Source organism: Giraffa tippelskirchi, chromosome 5 (assembly GCF_054371585.1).
Source record: "Giraffa tippelskirchi isolate mGirTip1 chromosome 5, T2T-mGirTip1v1.2.pri, whole genome shotgun sequence".
NCBI classification, from domain to species: domain Eukaryota; kingdom Metazoa; phylum Chordata; class Mammalia; order Artiodactyla; family Giraffidae; genus Giraffa; species Giraffa tippelskirchi.
The window spans coordinates 119,661,687-119,677,767 of NC_137279.1; positions in this window are offsets into that span (position 1 = coordinate 119,661,687).

Here is a 16,081-nt window from a genome sequence, read left to right on the forward strand (position 1 = left end):
CTTATCACCTTCATCTCCATTCCTCTTGATTTTGCCTCCTAAATATCTTTGAGTCATCCCAGTTTTTGCCATTTCCACAACCTCCCCCTAATCTAAACACCAGCACCACAGGTGGGGTTAGGAGAGTTTAGCTAAAGACAATAATTAAAAAGTAACATATGAATATAGTTATAGGTTTTGCTGATTAAAAACAAATTTTAAAAAATGATAAGATGCTAATCACAGAATTCCTACTTATTAGGATTAAACTATAAAGATATGAGACCAGTCTCCAAAAGTGCATCCCTCATGACAGACCCTCCCAAAGAATATCTTTAGAAGGATAGCTGTGCAATTGGCTTTATTTGGCCTATAAATGAACACTTAATTCCAAATGTGGGATGGAATATTGTATAGAAGGAGAGAGGGAATCCTCTGTGCCTCATAAGGAGGAGAGGTTTTATGAGAAGAGAAGAAAGAGTGAGACTTCAGCATTCCTGTTTTTCCTTTAATGAGTCTTCATTGATATTATTGAATTTTGTAACCTGCAGCTTGTACTTTTTCCTTTATTAGCCAGAGATCCCAGGATGGATAATCTGTCTTGAAGGAGAAGAGAGACATAAAAAGCATTTGTTGTAATACAATATGATAAGATTATGTATAGGCAATGGCTTAAGATAGTCAAAGACTAAAAAGATGCAAACTATGCCTTCTTTTTTCCTTCCAATTCCCATAACATATATTCACTGTGTTTGAAGAAAACTGTCCACATGCAATTAGATGCTCTTTTCTACTAGAAGACCAAAACAGATATTTGAAGAATTACAAATACCCATTCAAAATGCTAGGGCCTTCGTTGATATCAGTCGTTATAGATTAGATAAAGAATTAAACAAACTACCACCTGCAGACTCAAAATTTCCAAAGCTAAATTTATATTTAATGTTGAATAGGTCCACTAGCTAAAGAAGATAAAGCTCTGTCAGGGGTTCCAAGAGAAATAAAAAGAATATTTGAATCAGTTCAGTTCAGTTCAGTCGCTCAGTCGTGTCCAATTCTTTGCAACCCCATGAACCTCATCATGCCAGGCCTCCCTGTCCATCACCAATTCCCAGAGTCCACCCAAATCCATGTCCATCGAGTTGGTGATGCCATCTAACCATCTCATCCTCTGTCATTCCCTTCTCCTCCTACCCTCAATCTTTCCCAGCATCAGGGTCTTTTCAAATGAGTCAGCTCTTCACATCAGGTGGCCTAAGTATTGGAGTTTCAGCTTCAACATCAGTTCTTCCAATGAACACCCAGGACTGATCTCCTTTAGGATGGACTGGTTGGATCTCCTTGCAGTCCAAGGGACTCTCAAGAGTCTTCTCCAACACCACAGTTCAAAAGCATCAATTCTTTGGCACTCAGCTTTCTTTATAGTCTAGCTCTCACATCCATACATGACCACTGGAAAAACCATAGCCTTGACTAGACGGACCTTTCTTGGCAAAGTAATGTCTCTGCTTTTTAATATGCTGTCTAGGTTGGTCATAACTTTCCTTCCAAGGAGTAAGCATCTTTTAATTTCATGGCTGCAATCACCGTCCGCAGTGATTTTGGACTCCAGAAAAATAAAGTCAGCCACTGTTTCCCCATCTATTTGCCATGAAGTGATGGGACCAGATGCCATGATCTTAGTTTTCTGAATGTTGAGTTTTAACCCAACTTTTTCAGTCTCCTCTTTCACTTTCGTCAAGAGGCTCTTTAGTTTTTCTTCACTTTCTGCCATAAGGGTGGTGTCCTCTGCATATCTGAGGTTACTGATATTTCTCCCAGCAAACTTGATTCTAGCTTGTGCTTCCTCCAGCCCAGCATTTCTCATGATGTACTCTGAATATAAGTTAAATAAGCAGGGTGACAATATACAGCCTTGAAGTACTCCAATATTTGAATACTGACAGGCAGAGGATATTTCCCAAGAATGGAAGGCAAGGATGAAGTATTACCAGTAGGAGAATAACATGGAAAAGGAATGGAGTTTTAAAACTGCTGATATGTGAGGACCCACTGGAAAGTGTGGTACAGCTGGAACTAAAGACAAATGGTTCTTGAACTGGAGTGATAAGAGATGAGATGGATTAATGCTGTAGGTCAAAACCAAACTGTATAGCTTTATATGATACATTAGAGAGTTTTAATTTCATCTAACAATCAAAGAGTTAAAAAAGGAGTTTAAAAAGATTTTTGATTAGTAGCATTACATATTACTGTGAAATTTAGATGGAATGAAAAAATAATGAAAAATTAAAAAAGAAAATTCCAAGAAAAATCCTGAAAAAGATTTATGTGAAAGTGGGATTGGGTTGAATTGAGAGACAGCAGATATATGAAAGAAACATGAAGTAAAATAAACCAAATTTGGTGACTGGTATGAGAAATATAAAAGTTTAATAACTATGATTTATAGCTTGATGGTGGCTGGTGATACTCTTAACTGATATAAAGAATACAAGAACAGGAAGATACTTTGCAGGTGGTGGTAAAGAGAAATTGTGAAAGTTCAGTAGTATTTGAGGAAACTCAGTTATATTCAAGAAGCAATTAGATGTTAAGTCAAAATCACTGCAGATGGTGATTGCAGCCATGAAATTAAAAGACGCTTACTCCTTGGAAGGGAAGTTATGACCAACCTAGATAGCATATTAAAAAGCAGAGACATTACTTTGTCAACAAAGGTCCATCTAGTCAAGGCTATGGTTTTTCCAGTGGTCGTGTATGGATGTGAGAGTTGGACTATGAAGAAAGCTGAGCACCGAAGAATTGATGCTTTTGAACTGTGGTGTTGGAGAAGACTCTTGAGAGTCCCTTGGACTGCAAGGAGACCCAACCAGTCCATCCTAAAGGAGATCAGTCCTGGGTGTTCATTGGAAGAACTGATGTTGAAGCTGAAACTCCAATACTTTGGCCACCTCATGCGAAGAGTTGACTCATTGAAAAAGACCCTGATGCCTGGCAAAGATTGAGAGCAGGAGGAGAAGGGGACGACAGAGGATGAGATGGCTGGATGGCATCACCGACTCGATGGACATGAGTTTGGGTAAACTCCAGAAGTTGGTGATGGACAGGGAGGCCTGGCATGCTGCGATTCATGGGGTCTCAAAGAGTCAGACACAACTGAGAGACTGGACTGAACTGAACTGATACAAAGAGTTCAGGACTGAAGACGTAGGTTTGCCACACATCAATACATTAGACATCTAGGAACAATATCAGAAGTCTTTAAAACCAAGGGTGAAAAAATTTTAAGCAGGGAATGAGTAATAATAGTAAAAAGTGTACACAGAAGTAAAGTAGTGCTGAAGACAAGTTATCAAAAATGGTAATCATGAATTTGTTAAAAACTTGTGTTTCCATAAGTTTAGGCAGGTTACATTAAAAAAAAAAAAAACAGAAGTCAAGTAGGTGTAACAATTCAACAGAATCTTACTTGTATATGGAATAAGAGAATAGTGTCATAACTTGATAAGAAATAACCCAGGAATCTCCACACTGTTCTCCATAGTGGCTGTACTAGTTTGCATTCCCACCAACAGTGTAAGAGGGTTCCCTTTTCTCCACACCCTCTCCAGCATTTATTGCTTGTAGACTTTTGGATAGCAGCCATTCTGACTGGTGTGAAATGATACCTCATTGTGGTTTTGATTTGCATTTCTCTAATAATGAGTGATGTTGAGCATCTTTTCATGTGTTTGTTAGCCATCTGTATGTCTTCTTTGGAGAAATGTCTGTTTAGTTCTTTGGCCCATTTTTTGATTGGGTGGTTTATTTTTCGGGAATTCAGCTGCAGAAGTTGCTTGTATATTTTTGATATTAATTGTTTGTCTGTTGCTTCATTTGCTATTATTTTCTCCCATTCTGAAGGCTGTCTTTTCACCTTGTTTATAGTTTCCTTTGTTGTGCAAAAGCTTTGAAACATGTATATTATCATATGTGAAAGAGAACACCATTCCATGTTCGATGCATGTGACAAGGGCTCAGGGCCGGGGCAATGGGATGATCCAGAAGGATGGGATGGGGAGGGAGGTGGGTGGGGGGTCCAGGAAGGGGAACACATGTAAACCCATGGCTGATTCATGTCTATGTATGGCAAAAACTATTACAATATTGTAAAGTAATTAGCCCCCAACTAAAATAAATAAATTTATAAAAAAAAATAAAATTAAAAAAAAAAAAAAAAAGAAAGAAATAACCCAGGGTGATAGTGTTTTGGATGAGAGATTGTTTTTTTACAAATTGTGTTGATCTCCATTTCCTAATTCCTAAACAGCTAAGGTGGCATCATGCTGATATTCAGCAGACCTATGGACCTGTGAATTCTGCCTTGATCCAATGACTGCTTTTTCCCTTTAAATCCCCAGGCGAGATATAGGGACACCAGCAGCAAAAGACTTTAACATTCTTCTTATAAACTAAGATTTCAATCTTAGATTCTTAGAATTTTAGCATGTCAAAATGAATCAAATAAAGAATTTATTTTACATATTATTTAGTCTAACTGAAATAGCCTCATAATGAAGCAGTCTATGGGGTTAGTTCAGTCTTCCTTCTCTCTCCCCCAACTCCAGCAATCAAACTGAATTTGGTATGCGGTAAGATCACACATTCTCACAACACAGTGTATTCTGATTCAAAACAGGAAAAAATGTGGGAGACAGCAACTCCCATAGAGGAATGACCTTGAAAACAGTCATACTTAGCTATCTGACATCATCTGAAAGTATTCAGAACAGCACCCAATAAAATGTTTTAAATTTCCACTAATCTATACTACCATTCTTTCTCCTTTAGGGTGGAATAAAAGAAGTTGGACTTCCTCACTGAGAAGGAGTCAATTGTTATCTACTCTCTAAACTTCGAAAACATTGTTATTTACATTGTATTTAGTTTACCTTTATATTAGGAAACATCTTGTTTGAAATATTTATAGAGGTGTTGCTTTTAGGTAAAAGTCATTATTGACAATGTAAGAACTCATCTTAGGAAAGCTATAAAATCATTAAGGGAATTTTTAAACCTAAATTAAAACATTTTCGTGTGCATGTTCTTTACAAGCAAGGAAAATTATTTCATGTCTCCAAAACCAGGATGAAATTCACTTTGATTTCACAAGTCATATATACCCATCTATACTATCAAATTTGGTACTTTTACTTCAGTTCAGTTCAGTCGCTCAGTCGTGTCCAACTCGTTGCGACCCCATGAACCACAGCACGCCAGGCCTCTCTGTCCATCACCAACTCCCGGAATCTACCCAAACCCATATCCATTGAGTCGGTGATGTTATCTAACCATCTCATCCTCTGTTGTCTCCTTCTCCTCATGCCCTCAATCTTTCCCAGCATCAGGGTCTTTTCAAATGAGTCAGCTCTTTGCATCAGGTGGCCAAAGCATTGGAGTTTCAGCTTCAACATCAGTCCTTCCAATGAACATCCAGGACTGATCTCCTTTAGGATGGACTGGTTGTACCACTTTGCAGTCCAAGGGACTCTCAAGAGTCTTCTCCAATACCACACTTCAAAAGCATCAATTTTTCAGCACTCAGCTTTCTTTATAGTCCAGCTTTCACATCCACACATGACCACTGGAAAAACCATAGCCTTGACTAGATGGACCTTTGTTGGCAAAGTAATGTCTCTGCTTTTTAATATGCTATCTAGGTTGGTTATAACTTTCCTTCCAAGGAGTAAGTGTCTTTTAATTTAATTCTGTCATATAAGATAGAAAAGCAATTTGCCTTTTGGCTACAATTCTATTCAAATGTGTAGGAGATTTGGTCAGTTCTTAATCATAAAAGAAATAGTGGTATCATTAAAGTAATCTTAAATGAATAATCCAAAGGTCATTTTTAAATTTATGCTAGAATATATATTTTAACAGTTATACTTAAATATGAATGTATCCTAGGAATAAACCTCATTTTAAAGAGACTAATACTGTAATTCATGAAGATCAACACAGAAAGAAGCCAAAAACCTGAACAATTTCCCCTGCTTTCTTTTTTTTTTTTTTTAGATTCTGATATCTTTATTTTCTAATTTCAAAAATTGAATCCCCTGCTTTCTTAAGGCTCTCCAGGACCTAGGATCTGACCTAGTTGTTTCCTACTATCGGTATCTATATTTGTCACACTCTTACTTATCTCTCTTACCCAGGGACTAAAATAGGACTAAATGTGTTGGACACAGGTCACAATGCCTGCTGGGTACAGCATCCTTTTCTGCCCACTCACAGATGTCTGAGAAGGGTAAAAATATTAGGTTGAGTTTTTGCCTGGGTTTAGCCACGTATTTGTTGGAAATGAGTATCTGATCTATAGGTTGGATGAAATGGCCTGGCCAAAAATGCTCCAACAAAATAGAATCAATTGAAATTGGGTAAATCTGTTTGTCGTCTTCCAGAATTTAGACTAGAGGTTACAAAGGGGTTTGACTAATACGTAGCAGGAAGAGGCAGAAGGGACATACAAAGAGAAGCAGAGATATCATGAGCTGTCTTCTAGAACAGGGATGTGAATTTTTTTTTTCTTTTTTCTGTACAAGGCATTGCAGAATGTACAATATCTGTGGCAACTAATCAATCCTGCCACTGTAGCAAGAATGCAGACATGAATAATTATGTAAGCATATGAATAGGGCTGTGTTCCAATAAAAATTTACAAAAACAGGTGATGCACCAAATTTGGCCAACAAGCTGTCATTTGCCAATTCCTGTTCTAGGGTACTGTTATCCAGCAGAAATAATCAAATGTAAGCCATGTATCTTATTTGATATTTTCTACTAGCCACATTAAAAAGTTAAAATAGGTGAAATTAATTGTATCAATATATTTTATTTAGCCCAATGTGACTAAAATGCTGTCATTTTAACATACCATTAATTTTAAAAATTATTGAGAAATTTTATGTTTTCTTAAATACTATTTCTTGGAAACCTGGTGTGCATTCTACACTTAAAGCACCTCTCAATTTAGACTATGCTTTTCAACTAAACATAACATTTCAATTTAGACTAGACATGTTTCAAGTGCTGAATAGCCGCCACTGATTAGCGGCTATAATACTGAACTGTGTAACTGTAGACTATAAAACAGATTGTGAGCAGCCAGTCTCCTGTGAACCCCAGAGTCCTTACGGATTTCAGTTGTAGCACTTTTTTAAAAGATAGCCTGGGAAGATCTTGTTCTTGGCAGCTCAAAGAGCCTCACCTAGATAAATGCATGAACGAACAATGAGACAAATGCTGTTAAGTGCATAGATCATCTCATCCTGTATATATTTCACATAACAGTGTTTTCATTATTTTTTAAAGTGCAAATTTTATAGGGGGGTTTGTGCTTCATATATTTGTGATTCAGTAGCTCTTCTATACCCTTTTTCTTATTTAATTCCATGGAGATGTTCAATAACTGCTTTTTTTTAAATAAGCACTGAATGTGAAAGTCACTATGTTTATCATCTATGCACAAAAATGTATGTTACTTTATTTTTTTATTTATTTTAATTGGAGGTTCATTACTTTACAATATTTTGGTGGTTTTTGCCATACATTCACATGAATCAGCCATGGGTGTACATGTGCTCCCCATCATGACTCTCTCTCCCACATCCCTCAGGGTCATCCCAGTGCACCAGCCCTGAGCACCCTCTCTCATGCAGCAAACTTGAACTGGCAGTCTATTTCACATATGATAATATACATGTTTCAATGTTATTCTCTCAAATCATCCCACCCTTGCCCGCTCCCACAGAGTCCAACAGTCTGTTCTTTACATCTGTGTCTCTTTTGCTGTCTCGCATAATAGGGTTATCATTACCATCTTTCTAAATTCCATATATATGCAATAGTATACTGTATTGGTGTTTTTCTTTCTGGCTTACTTCACTCTGTATAATAGGATCCAGTTTCATCCACCTCATTAGAACGGATTCAACTGTATTCTTTTTAATGGATGAATAATAATCCATTGTGTATATGTACCACAGCTTTCTTATCCATTCGTCTGGTGATGGACGTCTAAGTTGCTTCCATGTCCTGGCTATTATAAACAGTGCTGCGATGAACATTGGGGTACACATGTATCTTTCAATTCTGGTTTCCTCAGTGTGTATGCACAGCAGTGGGATTGCTGGGTCATATGGCAGTTCTATTTCCAGTCTTTTAAGGAATCTCCACACTGTTCTCCATAGTGGCTCTACTAGTTTGCATTCCCACCAACAGTGTAAGAGGGTTCCCTTTTCTCCACACCCTCTCCAGCATTTATTGCTTGTAGTCTTCTGGATAGCAGCCATTCTGACGGGCGTGAAATGGTACCTCATTGTGGTTTTGATTTGCATTTCTCTGATAATGAGTGATGTTGAGCATCTTTTCATGTGTTTGTTAGCCATCTGTATGTCTTCTTCGGAGAAGTGTCTGTTTAGTGCTTTGGCCCACTTTTTGATTGGGTCGTTTATTTTTCTGGAATTCAGCTGCAGGAGTTGCTTGTATATTTTTGATATTAATTGTTTGTCCATTGCTTCATTTGCTATTATTTTCTCCCATTCTGAGGGCTGTCTTTTCACCTTGCTTATAGTTTCCTTTGTTGTGCAAAAGGTTTTAAGTTTAATTAGGTCCCATTTGTTTATTTTTGCCTTTATTTCCAATATTCTGGGAGGTGGGTCATAGAGGATCCTGCTGTTATTTACTTCAGATAGTGTTTTGCCTGTTTTCCTCTAGGAGTTTTATAGTTTCTGGTCTTACATTTAGATCTTTAATCCATTTTGAGTTTATTTTTGTGTATGGTGTTAGAAAGTGTTCCAGTTTCATTCTTTTACAAGTGGTTGACCAGTTTTCCCAGCACTGCTTATTAAAGAGACTGTCTTTTCTCCATTGTATATTCTTGCCTCCTTTGTCGAAGATAAGGTGTCCATAGGTGCCTGGATTTATCTCTGGGCTTTCTATTTGTTCCATTGATCTATCTTTCTGTCTTTGTGCCAGTACCATACTGTCTTGATGACTGTGGCTATGTAGTATAGCCTGAAGTCAGGCAGGTTGATTCCTCCAGTTCCATTCTTCTTTCTCAAGATTGCTTTGACTATTTGAGGTTTTTTGAGGCTTTGTTAATTTTGGTGATGGTCTCCTTAGCTTCTTTTGCATTTATTTCTGCCCTAATTTTTATGATTTCTTTCCTTCTACTAACCCTAGGGCGCTTCATTTCTTCTTTTTCTAGTTGTTTTAGGTGTAGAGTTAGGTTATTTATTTGATTTCTCTCCTGTTTCTTGAGGTAGGCTTGTATTGCTATGAACCTTCCCCTTGGCACTGCTTTTACTGAATCCCATAGGTTTTGGGTTGTTGTGTTTTCATTTTCATTCATTTCTATGCATATTTTGATTTCTTCTGTGTTTGTTGGTTATTCAGAAGTGTGTTGTTTAGCCTCCATATATTTGTATTTTTAATAGTGTTTTTTTTTCTTCCTGTAGTTGACATCAAATCTTACTGCATTGTGATCAGAAAAGATGCTTGAGATGATTTCAATTTTTTTGAATTTACCAAGGCTAGATTTATGGCCCAGGATGTGATCTATCCTGGAGAAGGTTCCATGTGCACTTGAGAGAAAAGGTGAAATTCATTGTTTGTGGGTGAAATGTCTTATAGATATCAATTAGGTCTAAATGATCCTTTGTATCATTTAAAGTTTATGTTTCCTTGCTAATTTTCTGTTTAGTTGATCTAGCCATAGGTGTGAGTGGAGTATTAAAGTCTCCCACTATTATTGTGTTACTGTTAAGTTCCCCTTTCATACTTGTTAGCTTCTGCCTTACATATTGTGGTGCTCCTATGTTGGGTGCATATATATTTATAATTGTTATATGTTCTTCTTGGATTGATTCTTTGATCATTATGTAGTGTCCTTCTTTGTCTCTTTTCATGGCCTTTATTTCAAAGTCTATTTTATCTGATATGAGTATTGCTACTCCTGCTTTCTTTTGGTCTCTATTTGCATGGAATATCTTTTTCCAGCCTTTCACTTTCAGTCTGTATGTATCCCTTGTTTTGAGGTGGGTCTCTGATAGACAACATATATAGGGGTCTTGCTTTTGTATCCATTCAGCCAGTCTTTGTCTTTTGGTTGGGGCATTCAACCCATTTACATTTAAGGTAATTATTGATAAGTGTGATCCCATTGCCATTTACTTTGTTGTTTTGAGTTCGAGTTTATAAATCTTTCCTGTGTTTCCTGTTTATAAACCTTTTCTGTGTTTCCTTTAGCATTTGTTGCAGAGCTGGTTTGGTGTTGCTAAATTCTCTGAGCTCTTGCTTGTCTGGAAAGCTTTTGATTTCTCCTTCATATTTGAATGAGATCCTTGCTGGGTACAGTAATCTGGGTTGTAGGTTTTTCTCTTTCATCACTTTAAGTATGTCCTGCCATTCCCTTCTGGCTTGAAGAGTTTCTATTGAAAGATTAGCTGTTATCCTTATAGGGATCCCCTTGTGAGTTATTTGTTGTTTTTCCCTTGCTGCTTTTAATATTTGTTCTTTGTGTTTGATCTTCGTGAATTTGATTAATATGTGTCTTGGGGTGTTTCTCCTCGGGTTTATCCTATTTGGGTCTCTCTGGGTTTCTTGGACTTGGGTGGCTATTTCCTTCCCCATTTTAGGGAACTTTTCAACTATTATCTCCTCGAGTATTTTCTCACGGCCTTTCTTCTTCTCTTCTTCTTCTGGGACTCCTATGATTCGAATGTTGGGGCATTTAACATTGTCCCAGACGTCTCTGAGGTTCTTTTCATTTCTTTTAATTCTTGTTTTCTGTTTTCCTCTCTGCTTCATTTATTTCCACCATTCTATCTTCCACTTCACTTATCCTATTTTCTGCCTCAGTTATTCTACTGTTGGTTCCCCCCCCAGAGTGCTTTTGATCTCAGTTATTGAATTATTCATTATTGATTAACTCTTTTTTATTTCTTCTAGGTCCTTGTTAAACTTTTCTTGCATCTTCTCAATCCTTGTCTCCAGACCATTTATCTGTAACTCCATTCTGTTTTCAAGATTTGGGATCATTTTTACTATCATTATTCTGAATTCTTTTTCAGGTAGACTCCCTATATCCTCCTTTTTTGTTTGGTTTGGTGGGCTTTTATCATGTTTTTTACCTGCTGAATATTTCTTTGCCTTTTCATCTTGTTTAGGCTGCTGTGTTTGGGGTGGCCTTTTGTATGCTGGAAGTTTGTGGTTTCTCTTTATTGTGGAGGTTCCTCCCTGTGGGTGGGGTTGGACGAGTGGCTTGTCAAGGTTTCCTGGTTAGGGAACTTTGCATCGGTGTTCTGGTGGGTGGAGCTGGATCTCTTCTCTCTGGTGTGCAATGAAGTGTCCAGTAGTGAGTTTTGGGGTGTCTATGGGTTTGGTGTGACTTTTGTCCATCTGTATTTTTGTGCTCAGGGTTATGTTCCTGTGTTGTTGGAGAATTAGCTTGGTATGTCTTGCTCTGAAATTTGTTGGCTCTTTGGCAGAGCTTGGTGCCATTGTAGGTACGAAGACTTTTGGATGAGCTCTTGTTGATTAATGTTCCCTGGAATCAGGAGTTTTCTGGTGTTCTCAAGTTTTGGATTTAAGGCACCTGGCCTCTGGCTTTCAGTCTTATTCTTACAGTAGCCTCAAGGCTTCTCCATCCATAGGGTACTGATGATAAAACATCTAGGTTAATGGTGAAAAGATTCTCCACAGTGGGGGATACCCAGAGAGTTTCACAGAGTTACATGAAGACGAGAAGAGGGAGGAGGGAGATAGAGGTGACCAGGAGGAGAAGAGGGTGAATCAAAAGGGGAGAGAGCAATCTAGCCAGTAATCAATTCCTTATTTGCTCTCCACAGTCTGGAACACTCAGAGAGGTTCACAGAGTTCCATAGAGACGAGAAGAGGCAGGAAGGAGATAGAGGTGAGCAGGAGGAGAAAAGGGGGAATCAAAAAGAGAGAGACCAGTCTAGCCTGTGATCAGTTCCCTAAGTGTTCTCCACAGCCCAGAACACCCAAAGAGATTCACAGAGTTAAATAGAGAAAAGAAGGGGGAGGGAGGAAATAGAGGTGACCTGGAGGAGAAAAAGGAGTGTCAAAATGGAAGAGAGCAGTCAAGCCAGTAATCACATTCCTAAGTAAAAATGGTTACTGAAGATTGGATTTTTAAAGGTACAGAATTGATAACAAATACCAAAAACCAAAGATTGAAAATATAGAGTAGAGATTAGACTCTCAAAAATACAATATTAAAAAAACAAAACAAAATCACAAAAGTTATAAAAAATATATTAAATTTGTTTTAAAAATAGAGTCTTTCTTTTGGAAGGTAATATTGCCTGGAAAATCCCATGGACAGAGGAGCCTGGTAGTCTGCAGTCCATGGGGTCGTGAAGAGTTGTACACGACTGAGCAACTTCACTTTCACTTTTCACTTTCATGCATTGGAGAAGGAAATGGCAACCCACTCCAGTGTTCTTGCCTGAGAATCCCAGGGATGGGGAAGCCTGGTAGGCTTTCGTCTCTGGGGTTGCACAGAGTCGGACACGACTGAAGCAACTTAGCAGCAGCAGCAGTAGGTTTTAAAAATGAAAATTAAAGGTGTAATAAAGAACTTAAAAATAAAAAAAATTAAGAAATTTAAAAAATGATAATAGTAAAATATATCTAGTAATTTCTCTGGAGCTACTGAGGGCAGTGTGGAGTTAGTTCAGTTTCAGATAGTTCCTTGTTCCACCTTATACTTCTTCTCAAGGTCTATAGGTCCCTTCCAATGTAGCCAATGCTAACTACAGGGCTTTAATCTGTTGCACCTGTCACTTCCAAAGTGGTTCCCTCTTCTTTGTTTATTTTGGCTTCCTCTGTTTGCAAGTCTCTTCAGTATCTAACTTCTGCCCTGACACATGGGGATGAAGATGGTCATTTATTTAGGTTCACTTGTTCAGTTGTGCTGTGGGGAGGGAGGAACACTGCAACAAATATCACTGGCATGTGTGGAGAGTGCTCGCAGTGTCTGGGCCACACTGGGTTTGCCCCTGGCGTGTATGCTTTCCGACAGTCTACACTGCTCAGGCTCCAGGTTGCTCTGCAAGGGAACTGTCTAAGGTGGGCCCTGGGTTACGTGCACTTCCCAGGTCTAAGCCACTCAGGTTCAGGTTCTCGGGTACCCCACAAAGGCACAGACTTGGTTGGGCCTGCGTTTTGTGCCTTTCCCAGGTCTGAGCAGCCCAGGTGACCAGGTGCTTGGCGAACGCACTCTCCCTAGGTGGACAGTGCGTCTTATCACTTCCCCCCGTCCCAGTCACTCGGTTTCCTGGATACGCAGCAGGAACGCCATCTCAGGTGTGTCGTGTGTCTCCTCTGGGGAGCTGATCTTTGGCTGTGACCCTTCTGGTGGATGTCAACCATCCAGGATCCCGGGAAGACTTGGTCAGCAACTGGGAGCCTGCTCACAATTTGGTAGAGGATCTGTCTCTGGGGCCGAGTTTGCCCCTTGCCTTCTGGCTCTGGCTGTCGCCCACCTGCCTCCCTGCCTCTGGTGGGGATCAACCAGTCCGCAGCTGGCTAGCTCTCCTCTGGTATTCACTCAGTCCTTTGTTCTGTGAGTGGGCGGGAAGTGCCTTAGGTTAGAGCTTTTCATGGGAAAGTTCTCTCTCTCTTTCCTCTTTTTTTTTTTTTTTTCCTCTCTCTCTGGTTATCCCACGGTTTGGGTTGCTATCTCATGTTAGCTCCCTCAGATTGTCCTCAGGGCATTCAGGCCTGGTCCTTACCCTAAGCAATGTAGCCCGTGCCTCCCTGTTCAGCTACCGCTTGCTGGTGGCAGATGCTAGCGTCTGGGCTACTTCTTTGCTGGGAGTTGCAGCTAGGCATATAATCTGTGGGTTTTATTTATTTATTTTTTCTTCCCAGTTATGTTGCCCTCTGAGATTCCAAAACTCCCTACAGACCTGCCGATGAGAGGGTTTCTTGGTGTTTTGAAACTTCTCTTCTTTTATGACTCCCTCTCCGGGACAGGTCTCCATCCCTAACTCTTTCGTCTCTCTTTTTATCTTTTATATTTTGTCCTACCTCCTTTCGAAGACAATGGACTGCCTTTCTGGGTGCCTGGTGTCCTCCGCCAGCATTCAGAAGTTGTTTTGTGGTATTTGCTCAGCGTCAAATGATCTTTCAATGAATTTGTGGGGGAGAAACTGGTCTCCCCGTCCTATTCCTCTGCCATCTTAGGACCACCCCCATGTTACGTTAAAATAAATTACTGATTCATAATAAGAACTGTATTAAGTATTAGGTAACTAAATCAAGAAAAATGAAGTAACTCAAGTATTCTATAAATTATGGGCCTCCTGAGTGTCACTGACTTGACATATATACATATGTATGTTTTACTATATTTACCATCTACTCACACACAAAAAAATCATATTACTTCAAAATAAATTATTGAACCATAATACAGAACTGTATTAAGTACTAGGTAACTAAAACAATAAAAATTAAATAATTCAAATATTCCAAAAATTAGCCAAAAGATACCATATGTAATCTAGTTTGTCCAGTAAAAGGCAAGAAAGGAATCAGAGAGGTAGTCTTACTTGAGCCAAGTCCTAAAAACTAGACAGGTGTTTCAATCAGTTGTTTATGATGGTAAACCATGCAGCCCTGGTACTGTTTAAGTAACGCTTTACAATCAAGAGAACCAGGGAGAAAGCTATTAAAAGCAAAAAATAAAATAACTATTAACTAGCTAAATGTTTGGTATTTAAAATATTTTTGTGATTTGAAGACATTTAAATATCTATGCCTTTTAGCTTTAAAGAAACAATTATTCTAATTAATACCTCTCAATATACCTCATCTATACAAGAATACAAAAATGGAAAACTACTGTCCCCTTAAATCTTAGATATATGTTTCAGCAAAGAATCTTTTTTACCATGTGGGACAAAGAAAGCTGAGTTGAATGGTTTTGTTGACCCAAGCTCAAAACATGCTCTTATTTTAAAGACTGGAAGATCTCATAATTTATCATTCTGAATGAACCATTTATAGATGTAGAATATTTCAAAATCTATCAAGAAGAGAGCATGTTTGCTAAGGAAATGGCACCTTAGAAGTCTTGAATCTGGCTGACCTTTCCTTCTTTTGGCTTATTCAAGATAAATGGCTGCAGAGAATGACTAAGTGTTTGGAAAAGAAAAGCAGCACCAGCTAAGAACCTCCAGAATTCCGAGGCACTTATGAACAATAGATCATTTCCTTTCATTGCAGGAACGCTTGCCAACTTCCGATCATTCTGACGATTAGTTCCAACTAATCATGAATGATTCATTAAGTCACTCTCTAGCTTATATGAGTTCTAAGCTGCCCACACCTGGAATACTGAGATAGGAAGGAAACCATTGTATTAAATTTACGATAATATTATCCCCAAAATGTAGATTAATACTTTAGTTTCCTTGCATATCCTATTGCATAAAAAATAAACTTCAGTGAAAAATAAGTTGTACATTCTCACAGAGCATTTACAATTATGAATTCAAAATTTATTCACTTGTCTCATTTGATCTTGCAAAATACACATTTGTGGTGGTTGTTATTGATTTTTATCTGACGAAATTGGCTCTCAATCAATTCAGAATAGGAAAATTAAGGTACTAAAAAGCTACACTTCCAAATAGTTTATGTCCAAACTGTCATAGTATTATAATCCATTTATTAAACTTGGCTATATGTTAAAGTATCTATATGGTATATACTGTCATTTAGTCTAAAATAGACCCTGCAGATCAGACTGTCTATCTTCTTGCTGGGCAAATTAATAAGCCAGAATATAGAGCTTTTACGTAACATTCCTAAGCTGCAGTAAGTGGCATTATCTGGAATTCTTTTATTTGCTGAACTAATAAATATTTATTGAGTTTCTTTTCTGAGCTTAGCCCTGTTCTAAGGGATATAGCAATGAACAAACCAGACAAAGTTCTTGTTCTTTGAAGACATTCTAGTAGACAGAGGTTGTCAATTAAAAATAATTACAACTAAATAATATTGCTAGCAATAGGGGTTGGTCAGG